At 46.0% G+C, this 19,916-nt stretch overlaps 1 protein-coding gene and 1 long non-coding RNA gene across 3 annotated transcripts in view; one reads left to right on the forward strand and one right to left on the reverse strand.

Moving 5' to 3' along the window:
• LOC128327311 (uncharacterized) overlaps positions 1–19,910 on the reverse strand; it is a 39,617-nt gene extending 19,707 nt beyond the window's left edge. The window contains exon 1 of the long non-coding RNA XR_008308579.1: positions 19,682–19,910. This is a non-coding gene — a long non-coding RNA (uncharacterized LOC128327311). The remainder of the gene's footprint in view (positions 1–19,681) is intronic.
• Positions 1–19,916, forward strand: part of LOC128327309 (potassium voltage-gated channel subfamily KQT member 1-like) — a 556,996-nt gene that overhangs the window by 369,613 nt on the left and 167,467 nt on the right. The window contains exon 1 of one of the 2 annotated variants that reach the window (XR_008308577.1): positions 19,848–19,914. The exons of the other annotated variant lie outside the window; for it this stretch is intronic. The gene's annotated coding sequence lies outside the window, so the exon portion shown is untranslated. Of the gene's footprint in view, positions 1–19,847; positions 19,915–19,916 lie in introns of those variants that run through there. 2 annotated transcript variants of the gene reach the window in all.

A 19,916-nucleotide genomic window follows, 5' to 3' on the forward strand; every position in this document is an offset into this window, starting at 1 on the left:
TACTTGGTTACTAATGAAAACATAGATATAGTGGGTGTAACACAAACCTGGTGTAATGGTGAGAACGAGTGGGACATTATTATTCCTGGATATAAACTCTATCAAAGGGTCAGGGAGGGGAGGGTTGGGGGAGGAGTGGCACTGTATCTCAAAGAAGGGATAGATTTCAATAAGCTAGAAAACTGAGGTGGACAAGAATCCTCCACAGAATCATTATAGGTAACATTACGAGGACTGAAAGTAAATGTGTTACTAGGGACGTGCTATCGTCCTCCAGATCAAAGCGCTAAGAGTGACCTGGGGTTGGAGAAACAAGAGAGGTGTCAAAGAGAGACAGGGCAGTAATAATGGGTGGTTTCAACTACCCACACATAAAGATAAAGGTAAAGTGTGCTGTCGAGTGGATTTCGACTCCTGGTGCCCACAGAGCCCTGTGGTTTTCTTTGGTAGAATACAGGAGGGTTTTACCATTGCCTCCCCCCACACAGTATGAGATGATACCTTTCAGCATCTTCCTATAAAATTCAGGTAATTGCAGAGAGTCCAAATTTTTAGACACAATAAATGGCTGTGCCTTAGAACAGTTAGTCGCGGAACCAACCAGAGGGATGGCAACTTTGGATTAAATCCTGAGTGGTGCCCAGGACCTGATGTGAGATGTCAGATTTGCAGAACTATTGGGTAGCAGTGGCCACAGTGTAATCCAATTCAGCATATATGCGAGTGAAGAATTGTCAAGGAAGTCCAACACAGATGCGTTGGACTTCAGAAGAGGAAATTTCTCAGAAATGAGAGAACTGGTAAGAAGGAAGTTGAAAGGGAAAGTCAGGAGGGTCAGATCACTCCAGAAAGCATGGAACCTATTTAAAACCACAGTACTAGAAGCACAGCTGGAATGTATACCAAGAAGGAGAAAGGTTACCACTAAGTTCAGGAGGATGCCAGCATGGCTAACAAGTAGAGTCAGGGAAGCTATAAAAGGGAAGAAGACTTCCTTCAGAAAATGAAAATCCTGCCCAAATGAAGAGAACAGGAATGAACATAAACTCTGGCAAAAGAAATGAAAGGACACAATAAGGGATGCAAAGAGAGAGTTTGAGGAGCATAATGTTAGAAGTGTCATGGGGAATAACAAAAACTTCTTTAAATATATCAGAAGTAGAAAAACTGCCAGGGAAGCTGTTGGACCCTTAGATGATGAGGGTGTAAAAGGGATTATTAAGGAAGATGATGAGACTGCAGAGAAGCTGAATGGGTTCTTTGCATATGTCTTCACGGCAGAGGATACTGACCCTCTCCAGAATTGAGTTTTTCAGGTTTAGCACCTGACAAACTGGGCGAATTTGAGGTGACAAGGGAAGATGTTCTAAACTGTCTTGAAAAGCTAAAAATTAACAAATCGCCAGGGCCAGATGGCATCCACCCAAGAGTTCTGAAGGAACTCAAATGTGAAATTGCCGATCTTCTAGCAAAAATATATAACCTGTCCCTACAATCAGGCTCTGTACCAGAGGACTGGAAAGTAACCAGTTTTCAAGAAGGGATCCAGGGGGGATCTGGGAAATTACAGGCCAGTCAGCTGTAAATTGATGGAAAGCCTACTTAAGGACAAAATTCTTAATTCTGTGAACAGGCCTTGTTGAAGGAGAACCAGCATGGCTTCTGCGAGGGAAAGTCTTGCCTCACTAACATTTTTGAGTTCTTTGAGAGTGTCAACAGGCATGTGGATAAAGGTGATCTGGTTGACATAGTATACTTGGACTTCCAAAAAGCTTTTGATAAAGTTCCCCACCAAAGGCTCTTGAATAAACTTAGCAGTCATGGAATAAAGGGACAGGTCCATGTGTGGATTGGTAACTGGTTGAAGGACAGGAAACAGAGAGTAGGAATAAATGGACAGTTTTCACAATGGAGGTAGGTAGGAAGTGGGGTCCCCCAGGGATCAGTACTGGGACCGGTGCTCTTTAACTTTCTTCATAAATGATCTAGAAGTTGGGGTGACCAGCAAAGTGGCCAGATTTTCAGATGACACGAAACTACTTAGGGTCTACTACTTAGTGAAATTCCACAACAAATTATGAGGAACTCCAAAAAGATATCTCCAAACTGGGGGAGTGGGCAAAAAAATGACAAATGTGGTTCAGTGTAAGCAAGTGTAAAGTGATGTACATTGGGGCAAAAAACACCAACTTCACATATACACTGATGGGATCTGAGCTGTCGGTGACTAACCAGGAGAGAGATCTTGGAGTCATGGTGGACAGCTCATTGAAAGTGTCGTCTCAGTGCGCAGCAGCTGTGAAAAAGGCTAATTCCATGCTAGGAATCATTAGAAAGGGGATTGAAAATAAAAATGCTAATATTATAATGCCCTTATACAAATCTATGGCGTGGCCACATCTGGAGTACTGTGTACAGCTTTGGTCACTGTATCTTAAGAAGGATATTGTAGAACTGGAAAAGGTGCAGAAGAAGGCAACCAAAATGATCAGGGGCCTGGGGCACCTTCCTTATGAGGCTAGGCTACAGCATCTGGGGCTCTTTACCTCAGCGAGAGGCGACTAAGGGGAGACATGATCAAAGTGTATAAAATTATGCATAGAGTGGAGAGGTAGATGGAGAGAAATTTTTCTCCCTCTATCACAACACTAGAACCAGGGGTCACCCCATGAAACTGAAGGTTGGGAAATTTAGGACTGACAAGAGGAAGTACTTTTTCACACAGCACATAAATAATCTATGGAATTATTTGCCATGGGATGTGGTGATGGCCACCAGCTTGGATGGCTTTAAAGGGGGCTTAGGCAGATTCATGGTGCACAAGTCTATCAATGGCTACTAGTCTGGTGGCTGTGGGCCATCTCCAGCCTCAGAGGCACGATGCCTCTCAATACCAGTTGCAGGGTAGCAACAGCAGGAGAAAGGGCATTCACATACCTCTTGCCTGTGGGCTCCCCAGAGGTATCTGGTGGGCCACTGTGTGAAACAGAATGCTGGACTAGATGGGCCTTGTGCCTGATCCAGCAGGGCTGTTCTTATGGCTTGGGCATACTCAGACTTTTTGTGTATGACTGAAGTGGAATAATTTTCTCTTGCTCAAAGAGAGAGCACTGGCAGTCTGGGGTGTGGTGTGGGGGGAGAGTGAATATCTTTGCCTCTGGAGCTGTTGGAGGGCTAATTGTGGCTAGCAAAGAGAGAAACTGGGTCAGAAACTAGTAATGATCAGCAGCTGCAATCAGTGGTCCCTCTACCTAGATGCTAAATAGGTGTACACGAGGAAGTAATTGAGAGAGGAATCAGAAGTGAGCCCCTGATGGTTCTGCTGGACTTCTCAGCCGCTTTTGATACCATTGATTATGGTCTTCCCCCTTGAGAGAGACGGAGAGTGATTCCAAGAAAGTGTTCTCCCAGTGGCCTTGCCTCCCCCTGGACTGCCGAAGCAGGATAGAACTTGTGAGCATCATTTTATGGTGGTTCTAGTCCTTCTAGTTCTTCCTGGATTAGGGATGTGCACGAACCAGTTCGCAGGCCATGTTGGAGGCCTGCGAACCAGTTCGCTTGTCTGGCAGTTCGATGAACCGCCGGCGGGGTGTTGCTTTAAGGGCGGGGAGGGTTATACTTACCCCTCCCGCCGTTTTTCCTTCTCTGGTACTCCAGTTTTAAGCCAAATCTTCGGGGCAGCAGCATTCCTCCCTGCCGCCCCTGCCCCCTTGTTGTCCAAACCCAGAAGTAACACGGGCGGATGCACCCACCGCCACACATGTCATGCACGTCACTGTCCATTGGTGGTGGAGTTACGCACATTACTGACCATTGGTGGTGGAGTTACACTAGCACTGGAGATATACCAATGCAGGAGAACTAGTCAGTACCCTAAAACCCATTAGCTGGAATAAATGGAGCATAGGATTGCTCTCTAAAATCTCTGTCCAGTGCAGCCATTAGATCAAGAAAGTGTACTGGCTATTCTGCTGAGTGATCACATGAAGTACAAAGTTTCATGGCACGCATCTCTGTGTGTCTAATATTGCAGCCTAAGGAATTAAGCCAAGGGCTTCCTAGAAAAGATGGGCCCTTAGGAAGGATTTGAAGGAAAGAGAAAAGTGGAACAATATAAGAGTGGGGTTGTGTTCCAGACATTAAAAGGCAGCAAGCAAGGGAGAATGGGCGGAGTCATGCTAATATGTTTATCATCATCATGTTAATGTGCTTATAAATCAGCTTTTCTGAGTGGAGTTTTGATTGGAACAATGGCTCCTATTTGGCCCGTCTCTGCTTTTTCTCTGGTGAACAAAAAAAATGTCTTAATGTCAGAGCAAATCTCCGAGCCAGACAAAGCGTCTTGGAAACCTAATGAGATAATCAAATTGGATTCTGAAGGGGGAAATAGAAACATTTTGAACACAAGTTAACAATCGGTCCTTGTGTCTCACGGCTCTTGCACAATACACAAAAGGTAAGTAGCTTAATTGAGAACCCTGTGCTGTGGCAGGAGGAACACGTGATGTGAATGACGTGATTGTGATTCATTAGATCCTTAGAAAAAGTAGGGTTCAGACTCCAGTCCTTCAACTCTGGCTTGTTAACCTTATTAGAAATGGAAGAATGGCCAAAAGTTGAGAGAAAGCAGAGCTCAGTTTGCAAATACCCTGATTTACAGATTCCTGATCCAAATGCCACCATTGCTGAAGGAGTGTTTTATTGCCAGTGTCGGAATTTGCAAGTCTTTAATCACTGTGTTAGTTAATAGCCTATTTATTACCATCACTTACTGAATATTGAATGTGCTAAATTCCACATGCGAAAGTACTTAGTGTAATCAGGTAATACATTAGCAAGGTGCTGTTCAGCTCAGCTATCCATCTTGGGAGAAAGCTGAGATATTCCAAGCAAAGCAATGAAAAGCTGAAGGCGGAACAGGGAGATCAGAGGAAATGAGAGATTTGTTGGATTAGTTAATCAAGCCTCTACTTCAGCAGCTTAGTCTGTTTACAGTCCCAAAAATGGCACAGTCTCCTGCCGCTTTGTACTATTCTCAAGGCGACAGAAATATAGCAAGTGTGCCATTTGGTTCATACTGACCTGGAGGTCATTCAGAAACTTGCAGGTGATAACTTTTCTCTCAAAAATGCATGTTTGAAAAAACAGACATCTAGTTATTTGTTGATGTGACATTGTTTTATGTACCTGCAGTTTAAAAATTTGTCTTTTTAAAGAGTAGGTTAGAAGTCATAGGACTGAATAAAATGAATTACAAAGTAAAAGTTAATCACCAGTCACTGCTCTTATGAATTGTCGATATGCTTTTCCTGTATACTTTTAAGGTTTACACAGAATTGTCACATAAGGACATAAGAACAGAATTGTCACATAAAACCCATCAAGTCCAGCATCCTGTTTCACACAGTGGCCCACCAGATGCCACTGAGAAACCCACAGGTAGGAGCTGAGGGCATGCCCCCTCTCCTGCAGTTACTCTCCTGCAACTGGTCTGACGTACACAGACTGAACTTCTTGTATTTAATGGTCATTTGCCATCACTGCTTACAGTTCCCACCTGTAGCTGCTGCACAGCTCTCAGGGACATATTTTCAGATGACACAGAGGGCTTCCTGGAGAAGGGGAGATAATAAAAATGTGTCTCTTCCTTGGTGCAATTAGTCTGCAAGTGCTGTTAGTCTGCTTCTCTCATTGCATCAGTGCTTCCTTGCTCTGGATGTCAGCCACTATGTAACATGGTTGCGCTGTGCATTATCCCTTTGACCAATGATGTGAGACAGGGCACTACAAGCGCAATAGTGTCATATAACATGCTGCATTTCTATAGATAGTGAGGCTATTCCCATGATCAACGGAAAGCAGGCTAAGGGAGCTTAGTCTACTTTCAATTGATCGTGGGAACCACCAGGCTCGCAGGCCTAAAACACCTTCCCCTTAAATGAAGTTAATGGAGTGAGTGCTCCATTAACCTCATGTTGTTGCTTGTGTGCTGCAAGCAGCCTCCCAGCCTCAGGGTTCTCATGCAGGGCATCCTGGAACTTCTGAGGGTCGGCTGGCCACCAGTCCCTGCCACCCCTGCTGGCTCCATGACGGAGCCGGCAGTCATGTGGGTGGCCAATCTGGCCACCCAGGGGTCTGGGCAGGATCGTCTGCATGGAGAGTGGGCTAAGCCCACTTCCCCCCAGCAGGGCCGGCTCTGGGGGATCTGGCGCCCTGATGCAACATTCTGTTGAGCGCCCCCCCCCACTATAGTAAAAAATGAAAATTCAAAATAAATACAATTAGTGTGTATTCAAAATGTTACTTAATTATGTACATAATATGTATATAATATAATTATAATTATATTACTCCTATCTATACTTAAAGAGCTATTTGGCTACCAATACGCTTCTGGGCAAAATACAAGGTGCTGGTTATAACCTATAAAGCCCTACACAGCTTAAGCCCTGGGTATTTAAGATAATGGAGCAGTCTTGGTTGGAGAGAGAGAGAGAGAGAGAGAATGGAGCGGTCTTGGCGAAAAAAAGAGAGTCCGTTCCCAGTTGTTCCAGAGGTCCCAGTCCTCCTCCTGTCACAGGCAGTCCCCCCCCCCCGCAGCACTTTCTCACCCCACCGGACTCCCTCCTTCCTGCCATTTTTGCCCGCCCGCTGCAAGGCTCCCTTGTGGGGCCACCGGCCACCTCTTCCGTCATCACTGTGTCTGGTGCCATTTTCTTCTCACCGCCTCCCGCCAATTCAAGCCACCGCATGGCCGAGGGGATGGCTGTGGGGGGGGGGTGTCCTTCTACACCCCCGCCCCCGGCAGCGGCAAAAGATATCAGAGCAATGCTGTGGCCTGCTGCTTGGCCCGGTGTCACTTCCTAACTGTGAGATACTTAATAGACTTCACTGCACAGGTGCGCCTTGCAACTGGGAAGCGACACTGGGCCAAACAGCAGGCCACAGCATTTCTCTTGTTCAGTTGCTCCCGCCGCTGGTGGGGAGGTGTAGGCAGTAGGACACACACGCACCCCCGCAGCCATCTCCTCAGCCGTGCGGTGGCTGGAATTTAATTTTTTTTAAAGGAGGTATCATCAGCTCGACGCCCTCCTGCAGACTGCGCCCCGATGCGGTGCATCTTCTGCTTACTGGTAAGAGCCGGCCCTGCCCCCCAGTCCTGACAGGAGCTCTTCTCATGGATCATGAGAAGAGTTTCCGTATGTATTTATATAGCAGTGATATATAGACTACTACTATTTAGCTGGACTTTGAAGAAGCAAGATAGAAGTATTGACACTTTTGAACTTTGGTGCTGGAGAAGACTTTTGAGGATACCATATAAAGTCAGGAAAACAAACAAATGGATCATAGAACAAATCATTCCAGAATTTTCACTCAAGGCATATATGACCAGGCTCAAACTATCATACTTTGAACACATTATATGAAGATCCAGTCCATAATGCTGGGAAAAGTTAAAGGAAAGAGAAGAAGAGGATGACCAGCGGCAAGGTGAATGGACTTGATTACGACAGCAATGAATGCACCACAGAGACCTTAAAGACCAAGTTGAAGACAGATCATCCTGGAGAGAATCTATCTATGTGGTTGCTAAGTTGACACTGACTTTATTTTATTTTTTAAATTTTATTTAGCATATTTTTATACCACCCAAAACTTACATCTCTGGGTGGATTACAACAAGATTTAAAAAGTACAACATTAATTTTTTTTTAAAAAAAAAGCAAGAAATTTAAAACACAATTTAAAGTTTGAAAACAACATTAAAACAATCAAAACAATATCAGTTAAAAGCCTGGGTGAACAGATGCATCTTTAAAGACTTTTAAAAAGTTGTCAGAGATGGAGAGGCTCTCATTTCGCTAGGGAGCACATTCCAAAGCCTCGGGGCAGCAACAGAGAAGGCCCGTCTCTGAGTAGCCACCAGATGAGCTGGTGGCAAATGCAGACGGACCTCTCCATATGATCTCAATGGGCGGTGAGGTTCATGATGAAGAAGACGTTCTCTTAAATACCCAGGGCCCAAGCTGTTTAGGGCTTTATAGGTTATAACCAACACCTTGTATTTTGCCCGGAAACATATCAGCAGCCAGTGTAACTCCTTCAATACAGGAGTAATATGGTCTCTCCTGGATGACCCAGAGACCAGCCTGGCTGCCTCATTCTGGACCAACTGTAGTTTCCAGACTATATACAAGGGCAGCCCCACATAGAGCACATTGTAGTAATCCAGTCTGGAGGTTACCAGCAGATGTACCACTGTTTTGAGGTTGTCTATCTCAAGAAACAGGCACAGCTGGTGTATCAGCCGAAGCATGGGACACCAGAGAGAGGCTCGGATCCAGAAGCACCCCTAGACTGCGTACCTGTTCCTTCTGGGGAAGTGTGACCCCATCCAGAACAGGCAGATCAAAATCGTCTCTCGAGTTCCGACCCCGCACAATGAGTACCTCCGTCTTATCTGGATTCAGTCTCAGTTTGTTATCCCTCATCCAGCCCATTACCGACTCCAGGCAGGCATTTAGGGAAGTTATGCCCTCTCCCGATGATGCTGACATGAAGAAATAGATTTGGGTGTCATCAGCATACTGATAGAACCCTACACCAAATCTCCTGATGATCTCTCCCAGCGGTTTCATGTAGATGTTAAATAACATTGGAAACAATACGGAGCCCTGAGGGACACCATACAAAAAGTTCAGATTCTGAAGAACAACAGTCTCCAAAGGACACCATCTGGAACCTGCCTGAGAGGTAGGAGTGGAACCACTGCAGAGCAGTGCCTCCCACCCCCAACCCCCTCAGACACTCCAGGATACTATGGTTGATAGTATCGAAAGCCGCCGAGAGGTCCAGAAGGACCAACAGAGTCACACTTCCTCTGTCAATTCCCAGTTGGAGATCTTCCATCAGGCTGACCAAGGCAGTCTCCACCCCATAGCCAGCCTGGAAGCCAGTTTGAAATGGGTCTAGATAATCCGTTTCCTCCAAGACTGTCTGGAGCTGGGAGGCCACCACCCTGGAGCTGGGAGGCCACCACCACCTTGCCAGCTCTGTCTGGAGCCAGCTCTGTCTGGAGCTGGGAGGCCACCACCCTGGAGCTGGGAGGCCACCACCACCTTGCCCAGCCACGGAAGGTTGGAGACAGTCCTGTAGTTACTCAGCTCTGAGGGATCCAAGGTAGGCTGCTTCAGAAGTGGTAAAATAATTGCGTCCTTAAGACTAGGGGGCATCCTATATTTCCCTCAGAGATGCATTTATGATCTCTACCAGGCCTCCTACAACAACCCCCCTGCCAGATAGTATAAGCCATGTCAGGCAAGGGTCAAGAGGACAGGTGGTGGGCCACTCCATTCCAATCAGCTTGTCCACATCCTCAGGAGTCACAAACTGGAACTGATCCAACTTAACCATATAAGAGGAGTCGCTGGATTCCTCCACATCAGATACAGAAGTAAGTGTGGAGACGAAAACCAAGTCGGCCCAAATACGAGAGATTTCCCCCACAAAAGATTCATTAAACACATCACAGCGGGTAATCGATGGTTCCAGATTCTGATTCAAGGGAGGAGGGGCATATACTAGCCCTCTCACAACCCTGAACAACTCCGCCGGACATGAACTTGCGAATGCAATACGGGCAGAAAAGAATCGCCTCTTTGCCAAACGTATCACCTGAGCAGAGATCTTCAAATGAGCTCTATGTTGCAATCTGTCGGATTCGAGCCGAGTCTTTCTCCACCTGTGCTCTAGTCATCTACCTTGCTGCTTCAGCCCCCGTAGTTCTTCCATATACCAAGGGACCAGTTTTGAAGTGGGTCGGAGAGGACGCTTAGGAGCGATCATGTCTACCACCCCAGTGAGTTTGCTGTTCCAATTCTCCACCAGGACATCAACAGGATCGCCGGCAGAGCCAACACTGAATCTCTCCAAGGCTTCTTGAAATCCTATGGGATCCAATAACCTTCTCGGGTGGACCATCCTAATAGGACTTGACAGCACTTAATCAATCAGTATATAGACAGTAGTATTTATATAACCCTGTGTCTCTTGTAATAGCTAATTACGCCCATAATTTCTAGTTAAAGTTAACTTCATTAAATGCAGTATAGCAGTTCATAGGAAGTGGTGTGATCTGGGAGGTTCCTGCTTCAAACCTCACCTTGGCCATTAACTTAATAGGTGGCATTAGGTAAGCTAATGTCTCTCAGGCCCAGTCCTCTAGTCTATGATATGGAGGTAAGAATATAGGTCTACCTTACAGGTTTGTTATAAGGATAAAAGAGCCCCTGGTGGCGCAGTGGTAAAAAAACTGCTGCCCTGTAACCAGAAGGTTACAAGTTTGATCCTGACCAGGGGCTCAAGGTTGACTCAGCCTTCCATCCTTCCGAGGTCGGTAAAATGAGTACCCAGAATGTTGGGGGCAATATGCTAAATCATTGTAAACCACTTAGAGAGCTCCGGCTATAAAGCGGTATATAAATGTAAGTGCTGCTATAACTCAGAGAAGTACATTTAGAATAGGTGCTACAAAAATATTAAACAACTCTGTGTGTCTCTGTGTGTGTGCGTGCACATGCACACACACACTATCATTCAATGTTAATCTCTGGCACTGAAAACAGATCCATTTTGCTAGTGATCCTAGTCATTATTGGGCTCAGATTAAATCCTGGGTCTTGCTGTAGTGATAACTTTTTGTAGTTTGTAGCTGTTCACTATAACCTTTGTACTTCTGACTTAGTTCCCAATCAACTGTCGTTTCTCTATCCTACTGATGCAAGCACTGCAGAAATCCTCGGCCCCACTACTTATATACATGCATTGAGGAATTCTCCTAAACCTCGGTTCTTGACGTCCTGCAAACCTGCTGAAAGGGATTTTGCTAGGCTAATCCCATTTGAGGCCTGCTGTACTGGCAAATGAAGTCCTCAGTATCCACCTTTATCTCAGGTTTCAACAGGAGCTGATAAGTCATGAAATAGGGCACAGAGTGCATGCATCTCTTTCAAAACTTCAAACTGGAAGTGTTGGGCCTGTGGCAGTGAAAACTGAATAATGGATCAAATGGAAGAACAACTTAGCCCCTTTCAGAAGTGTGGCCAGAGTCTCCATGTGTTCACTGTGACACACTGAAGGGATGAATAGATATCCCCCATGCATGTTTGGCATGCACAGTGTGCCTGTGCATGTATGTTATGTGCAGTAGGCAAAGTACAGGCATGTAATGGAATGTGCATAGAGTGAGATATGTGCATACAGAGCCTGATTCTCCCCATTGTACGTACATGCCAGAATGTCTGTACACTGCTGTTGTCTTGTAGAAATCCCTATATGCATTCCACTGTGTCCCTAAAGCCTTTTGTGTTCTTTGAAGAAAACCTTCAGTTTTCAAAATTCATAGCAATACCTGGCCATGGGGCAAAGTGGATGACAGTAAATATGCAGTTGACTCAAAACAGCAGCTGAAAAGCTAATTGCCCCCTCCCGTTGCAAAATTTATCTCACACAATGAAATAATGGCATTTGATTCCCCACCCCCCCACCCGCCGTCATCACTGTCATTGATTGGAAGTGTGTGGAGTGGGGGAAATAGAATGACATAGAGTATAACATGAAGAGGGCTCTACTAGGCATTATGAAGCAGAGAGGCAAACTTTATGCACAGTTTCCACTTTTGGTAGTAGCTATACACTTATCATTATGGCGCTAGGGATGGCCTTAGTTTGGCACTAGGGATGACTGCAGCCTGCTGAGAATGTCCATGAGTATTATCAAAAATGCCCCCCTCAAAATCACAAAGTTGTTTTGTCTTAACAAAAACTTCCACATTTACCTCAAACTTTTTCTTTACTCAGTGCAGTGGCAATTTAGAGTTGCAGAGGACCTGCCTCCCATTATTCCTGGGAGAAATTTCAATACTCTGTGGCAATTTAGGAACCAATTTGGCCTGTTACTTAATAAAAATTCAGTGGCAACTCTGTTAGTGAGGATAGTTTATCCCAAGAAAGAAATATTTTATTTTTACATTTATATCCCACTTTTCCTCAAAAGGAGCCCAGAGCAGTATACATGGTTCTGTTTGTCCTCAAAACAACCCTGTGAGGTAGGTTAAGCTGAGAGAGAAGTGACTGGTCCAGAGTCACCCAGTGAGTTTCATAGCTGAACGGGGATTTGAACTTGGGTCTCCCCAGTCCTAGTCCAACACTAACCACTACACCATACTGGCTATCTGTCATGCATCTGTGTGAAATTACACTTGCAGACATGGAATATGCTGATGATGATCAGGAGTTCACAAAATTGCAGGCAGTAATGGTCTTGCAAAGCTTCAGTCTTAGGAAGAGACGAAGAAGCAAAGAGTTTTGGTACCTGGTTTTAAGATATAAGTGTTGGGCACTAGTGGTGGCTCCAGAATTCAGAATTGAGGGGCAGGCAGAAATGAACCTCCCCAGGCTGGAAAACAATGAGCCAAGCCCAAGCCCTTAGGAAGTTTGGGACAGGGTCATAATGGCCTGCCCTGGTGCTTCCATTCCTTGTCCCCAGAGAGTCCTTCTTACACTGGTGAAGAGGGGGAAGTGAGAAGGAGAACCGGTGTGGAGGGCACTAGTTTGGGGCATATGGTTTTTCACCCAGGATAAGAAAAGGATAAGTAAAAGAGTTCCTGATGCTATGGGAAACAAGGATGCTGAAGGAAACAAGCAACAGGCAAGTAATCCCCCAGAGTAAATGGGAAGATGGCAGATGGGGGAGATCCCTGAGCCAAAGGGATACACTTGTGAGCAGCTAGAATGTGGAGATGGTCCCCTGAGAACCTTACAAGTTACAGGGCCAGATATTATTTATTTATCTATTTCCTTTATATACCTCCCCATCCAAATGGCTCTGGGTGATGCACAACAATAAAAATAAAACCCACAAAGCAATCCTTAAAAAAAAATCATTACAGAACAATTTAAAAACAGCATAAAACCATTAACAATTAAAACATTTAAAACAGTTTAAAAACCCTGGAAGTCCAGGCCAAACACATAGGTTTTAAAGGCTCTCCTGGAAGCCAACAATGAACTCAAACTATGCATTTCTGCTGGGAGTGCATTCCACAGCCCAGGAGCAGCTACAGAGAAGGCCCACTTCTGAGTCGCCACCAGACGTACCAGTGGTAACTGGAGACGGACCTCCTCAGATGACCTTAATGTACAGAGGGGATCATACAGAAGAAGGCACTCTCTAAGGTAACCCGGACCTAAGCCTTTCAGGGCTTTAAAGTTAATAATCAGCACTTTGTATTTTGCCTGGAAACATATCGGCAGCAAGTGCAACTATTTTAAAACAGGCATAATATGGTCTCTCTGGGTTACCCCAGAGACCAGTCTGGCTGCCACATTTTGAACTAATTGAAGTTTCCGAACTATGTACAAAGGCAGCCCCACGTAGAGCGCATTGCAATAGTCAAGCCTGGAGGTTACCAGCTGATGCACCACTGTTTTGAGGTTATCCTCTTCGAGGAATAGACGCTATTGCACAGATATATGGGTGCAAACATGAAGGGCAATGCTCAAGTCTCTTTCTGTCTATAAACTACGAACATGTCAGTTTTATACCAGTTTAAGTGTCATGCCATCTCCCAAATAAACCTGGGAACTGTACTTTGGCAAAGTGGTAAGAATTATCTGTTGCAGGGTCTCCTGAAGGTGCAATTCTGAAATTTATCTGGAATTAAATCAGTTTAAGTCTACAGTGTAGATATACTCTGAATTTAGCTGTGTGGTATCATCAGCTCCGGAATCAATGGGTCTTGCAGTTGCAGTGGGTCAATAATTACTGTTCTGTTTTTATTTTCCATTTTTAAATGCACCCAACTCCTCATGGTTTGAATTTTTAAATCATAGATTTGCCATATATCCTGGAGTATAAAAACAATGTCCAATCATATAAATTAAAATATATAAAATAATTCCAAAGTGTATTTAATTCATACATTGGGATGTGTGTGTGATTTTTTTTAACTAGGCTGTTTCTCTTGAAATAGTTTTAAATGTAGCAGATAACCAAGAGAAAATCCAGTTGTTTATGCTGTGAGTTAGATAGCAAACCCCTGATGGTCAGGTCACTTACAGCCAATCAGCAAATGTGTAAGGTGATAAGAGAGTGCAGTCTGGTGAGTCAAGCAAAGCAGCTAACATTAGTGAGATAAGAGTGCCTGAAATTTACTAACTACTGAGAAATGGCTACAGTATGTCACCAAGATTTGACCAAGGAAATATTTTTCTTCAGCTCTTGCTTAATTCCACTTGTCATTACCTACTAACCAAAGGACTGCCAAGTTTGATAGACAAGATCATGACAGGCTTGAAGAGTTATAATCCTTACTTTATTTTATGTACATACTTCCACATTTTCTAGACTGCTCTAAGGAATAGCTGCCAGAGCAGATTACAAGAATAAAAGAAAACATAGAACAACATAATACAGTTAAACATTACCCCCAAAAATTGTATTGTTTTTATCAACAAATTATTTTATTTGTTGCTGGTCTTATCAGGGAATGGGAGATGGAGGTGCATACTGTATGTAGTACATATATTATTCTGCTGCAGAAGAAGCCTGGGTTTACATCCCTATCTATTCTGGATGTCAGTCTGATGGTGATATGGGCTGGGGCATTCACTGTGACACTCACTCTCTGAAATTTCCTTCCAGTTGAGATCCACTTGAGTTCATCTCTACTAGGGTTCCTTAAGGATGAGATCAGTAATGATGAACTGGCATCTTGCCACTGACAATATCTTGAGTGTCTTGGATAGATTAGACTATTGTAATGAGGCAGCTCAGCAGAAGCCAGTATGAGTTGTTGGCCTGGATGATCTCCTCAGGGGGCTGGACTGTCTTAGGCCAAGATGGACCCGCAACCACAGGTAGTCCTCGGATACATTGGGCTCGTTATTTCACCAATCTAAGTTTTAATTCTCTGGGCTGTCCCCAGTGAGCAGTGCTTAGGAAGAAAAAGCAGGCCACTCATGCAAAAACCACCACTGGGCCCATTTCTGAGGTATCCGTGGCCCTTGAATGTTGAGTGCCCCTCTGATTTTTGATTTTCTGTCCAGAGATGCAAGGAGGTCTACATGACATAGAAGTCCTGCCCACTAGAACAGAACAGTACATACTTTAAGAGACAGAAATAAAAATCTTAGGAACAGCACATATTCATTAATAAACATGTTGAACCTAGGTCCCCAAAAAGGGATGAGACAGCATTGGATGGATTCAAACTCAGGCCACAACTTATATCTGCAACATCAGATTACCTAGAATATGAGTGTAATTGGGGGCTACTCCACTTAAGCAACCAACTACTGAAGATTAGAATGCCCAAGAAACAAAAGATACCAGAGTGGAGGATGCAAAACTACATCCCCACCCCAAAGCAGATCCAAGGTGGGGATTAAAAGTTCCTACTCGGCCCTTCCCATCCCGACTGTCTCTCCCACACTAACAAGGGGGAGGGCAGATCCACAGTGGTGGATCTACAGATGTGTACCATGAACATGAGCCATCCAGAGCTGGATTCCACCCAGGAAGAGAGGCTGCTTAATGTTGCTCACCTGCCACTTCTCCCTGCTGCTCTGGCCCAGCTTACCTGCCACTTCGCCCCGTGCAGGCTGCTGCCTCTGCAGCAGCTCCACTAAGCTGGCATTAGCCATGACTGGCTTGCTAAGATTAGCTGGTCATTACATTATATAAGAGAACATGATAAACAAGCAGTTAAAAAGGGTATTTATTTATTTATTTATTGGTACTTTTATGTACCACCTTTCATTAAAGCAATCCCAAGGCAGTTTACAGCAAAAAAAATTAAACACAAGATGGTAAAAAGACACAATTAAAATATTAAGTGAAAAAAATATTAAACAAATCTGATTAAAAATTTAAAACAGCATAAAAGCAATACAGACTATAAAGAGCAGCAGCAGATAATCAAATAAATGCCTGGGCAAAAAGACAAAGATTTTACACTTTTTCTAAAAGCTGTGATGGCAACCGAGGAGCGAATAGCCACTGGGAGAGCATTCCAAAGTCTGGGGGCAGCAACAAAGAAGGCCCTGTCCCGCGTGCACGACAACCGAGCCTCCCTCATTGTCGGCACCTGGAGCAGAGCCCCCTCAGATGACCTCATCCAAGCGGGCAGCAACCCTTGGGAGCAGGCGGTCCCTCAGGTATCCCGGGCTCAAACCATTAAGGGCTTTAAAGGTCAAAACCAGCACCTTGAATTGGACCCGGAAACAAACCGGTAGCCAGTGCAGCTCTTTCAAAATGGGTGTGATGTGCTCCCACTGGGCAGCTCCAGATAAAACCCTAGCTGCCGCGTTTTGTACTAGCTGCAGTTTCCAGATATTCTTCATGATGTCAATTATACTGTGCTATGGCTGGCAATAAGCTGGTCACGGGTTTAGTGGAGTTGCTGTGGAGGCTATGGGGAAGAGGTGGCCAGGGTGAGAGGCAGCAGGTGAGTGGGGGGAAGGCGACAGATGGGTAGGGGTGGTTGCACTGGCAGCCTTTGAAAAATGCCATCAACATGTTGATGTGTGGAGGGTGATGAGAAGGAAGCTGAAGATTCAGCCAAATGAGGGGAAGATATAAAAGGCAACAGTGTCTAGGGGAGTCCTCACATACTCACCAGCCCTTACCCCACTGAGAGTCTTGTGCACTTTCAGAGGGTTGGAGGTATGGCAATATTTCAGTATAATACCTTTTCTTGGATGAATCAGATCTTGCATGGTGGTCTCCCAGGATCAGCACATGCCTATAAAAACCCTGCTGCTCTTTAGTTTCCACTACAGCAGCCAAATGCACTTCGAGCTTCATTCACTCTGAGATTGGGCAGACGGAGTTGCTAGCTTGCAACCCAGAGAATTCTGCTTTACCTTTCAATCCTGCCCTCAATCATGCAGCAGCGGCCACTGTCATTGAACCCCACTTGAGAATCATCAGAAGAGGTCCATCTGCAGCTGCTACTGGCTTGTTTGGTGGTTACTCGGGGATGGGCCTTCTCCACTGCTGCCCCAGGGCTTTGGAACACACTCCCTGCAGAAATAAGAGCCTCCCATCTCTGACAACTTTTTAAAAGTCTTCAAAGATGCACCTATTCACCCAGGCTTTTAATTAAATATTGTTTTAATAGTTTTAAGTATCATTTTAAAATGTTGTTTTAAAATTTAAATTGTTGTAATGTTTTAACTTTTACTATGTTGTTTACTTTGCTTTACTGTTTTAAGTTTTCTGTTGTCATTTATTTTAACTAATGTTTTAACTTTTTGTTTGCTTGTTGTAAACCGCCCAGAGACATAATCCTCTCTAATAAAACGCTTGGTGTCCGTCCGTGGACGGACACCAAGCGTGCGTTCGTGCCTCGACTGTTCTGCGCGTGCGCGGAGCGCACGCGCAGAACAGTCCAAGGGAGACACGACCGCCAGCACCCGGCGGCCATCTTGGGCGGCCAGAAGTGGCCGCCCGAAGAAGCCGGATAAGCGGTGGCGGGGGACACTGGCCGAGGCGGCGGCAAAGCTGCCGCCTCGGCCAGAGGACGCAGCGTGGCCAAGGCAGCGGTGGAGCCATGGCCACGCCGCCGAAGCCAGGCGGGGGGAGGAGGCGGCGGGGGAAGCCGGCCGAGGTGGCGGCCGAGCCGCCACCGAGGCCTGGCGCCGCAGCCGGGCGGCTTGGGGCCCTTGCCTGGCCGGGGAGACCGGCTGCGGCATAGAGGCTGGCGGCAGCGCCGCCACAGCCGATATCCACCTTCCCGCCCTCCCAGCTGCCCGACTTACCCTTCCCCGTACCCCCCCCAAAGAAATAAGGGCCTCCGCGGCCGCCGGAACTGCCCTCCCGCCCTCCCAGCTGCCCGAGCCCTACTCACCCGAGTCAGCCCGCAAGAGCCGGGCGAAGTGCAAGCATGTTTTCAAAAGGTCCAGAGAGGAGCTCGCGGACAGAGCTCCTCTCTGTGCTAAGTCTCTTCCCGACAGTTCGGGAAGAGACTTAGCACAGAGAGGAGCTCTGTTTGCGAGCTCCTCTCTGGACCTTTTGAAAACATGCTTGCACTTCGCCCGGCTCTTGCGGGCTGACTCGGGTGAGTAGGGCTCGGGCAGCTGGGAGGGCGGGAGGGCAGTTCCGGCGGCCGCGGAGGCCCTTATTCCTTTGGGGGGGGGTACGGGGAAGGGTAAGTCGGGCAGCTGGGAGGGCGGGAGGGCGGTTATCGGCCCCTTCCCTTCCTAGCGCCCGTTATTCAACGGGCTAAAATTTACTTGTAATAATAATAAAATAGTCATGCCCCATGCCCCATTTCTCATTAATTTTTTGGTTTTCCTGCTAAAGCAAAAAGTGTTGCTATCTTACCCAGAGCAAACTGATTGGGAGTGGGGGTGCGGTGAGCAATAAGTAGACAGTAGATGTATCATCAGCAATATCTGCCAGTCCAGAAGGGGTTTAATGGGCCAGTTTAGACAATAGTGTGGTCCAATAGTGTGGGATTAGGGGCACACTGTTCTATCCCTACCCCATCTGATTATGTTTGCTGGAATATCTGAACCAGCCCCACATGCAGTAGCAGCCGGTGTGGGCACCACCGGGGGGGGCAGCAATAGGCACCTTTAAGTGTAAATGGATAGGTACTTACCTCCGCTACACCACACCTGAACACTGCTTTGATCAGCAGCACACCACCTAGGACCCCTTGCAGCAGAGGTTTGCCTCCGCCACTCACCTGGCTGCCAGCAGGGTTTTGGCTCTGCAGAGGCCAGGTGGAGGTGATCCCCTGCTGCAGGGGGTGCTGGGTGGCATGCTGCTGCTAGAAGCAGTGTCCATGTGTGGCGGTGGTGGAGGTAAGCACCTGTCAATTTACACTTAAAGGTGCCTTTCACCGCTCCACCCCTGTGGTGCCCACACAGGCCACTACTGCCCATGTGATTATATGGGATGAGGATGGGACACTGGGTGGGTGGAGGCCAGGAAGCTGTGTTCTCAGCTTTCCTCACCTGGTGAGCCATTGCTTTGACGGTATCGTTTGAGCAGAGCCACATGTACAAAGAATTATCTGGTTGCAATCTGGCAATACAAAAGAGGGATCAAGGCTCCTTCAAACCAGGACACTAAAGAAAAAAGGAAAGAACACCCGTAGGACTGGTACATCTCAGTTTCAGTATGACGGGGTCATGGTGAACTGGTCTGGATAAAAGTTAAACGTTCAAACCAAACAGTGTGTTGTCCTGGCCGATGACACCAACTCAGTGAAAAATGTCAGGGCAAATTTTTTTTTTTTACAACTCAGTATATTATTATTAATATAAAGACTTGTGCTTGTTATGGCAACATATGCATATTAATATAACCCACCAGAAGTGAAAATTCCAATATTCACAAACATTAAAATGAAAATCCTGCTTAACATGCAGATCCCCTGCAACTCTTTCTGGTTACAAGTATCCTATGCATCAGAGATTTGGAATCTTCTAACAGATATTAATTGTGTCTCAACTCCACTGTGGGGAAACCCAGCATCCCTGCAGTAGCAACCCAAGACCTTCCACTTTAGGGAACATATGACCAGTTATTGGCCTGTGATTGCCAACCCAGCTGTCTCCCAACAGGTATTTTGCCTCTTCCTTCCAACCCAGAAATTCTCACTTACATGCATGGTAGGTGTCCAAGTTTCCATCAGTCAGGATGCTGCCATTTTTGTGGACCAGATGACCTAAACACCAAGGACTGTCATAGGGAGAGGCCAGGCAATGGGTTCTAGACAACTGTTGCCAAGGAATGTGGAATGTTGGGGTGGAGGCAGTTGGGGACAGTCAGTTGGGGAGGATGGTGGAGAAGAGAAGAAGTGGGTAAACGGCATTGACTGGAGATGGGAAGAGATGGGT

Source organism: Hemicordylus capensis, chromosome 5 (genome assembly GCF_027244095.1).
Source record: "Hemicordylus capensis ecotype Gifberg chromosome 5, rHemCap1.1.pri, whole genome shotgun sequence".
NCBI classification, from domain to species: Eukaryota; Metazoa; Chordata; class Lepidosauria; order Squamata; family Cordylidae; genus Hemicordylus; species Hemicordylus capensis.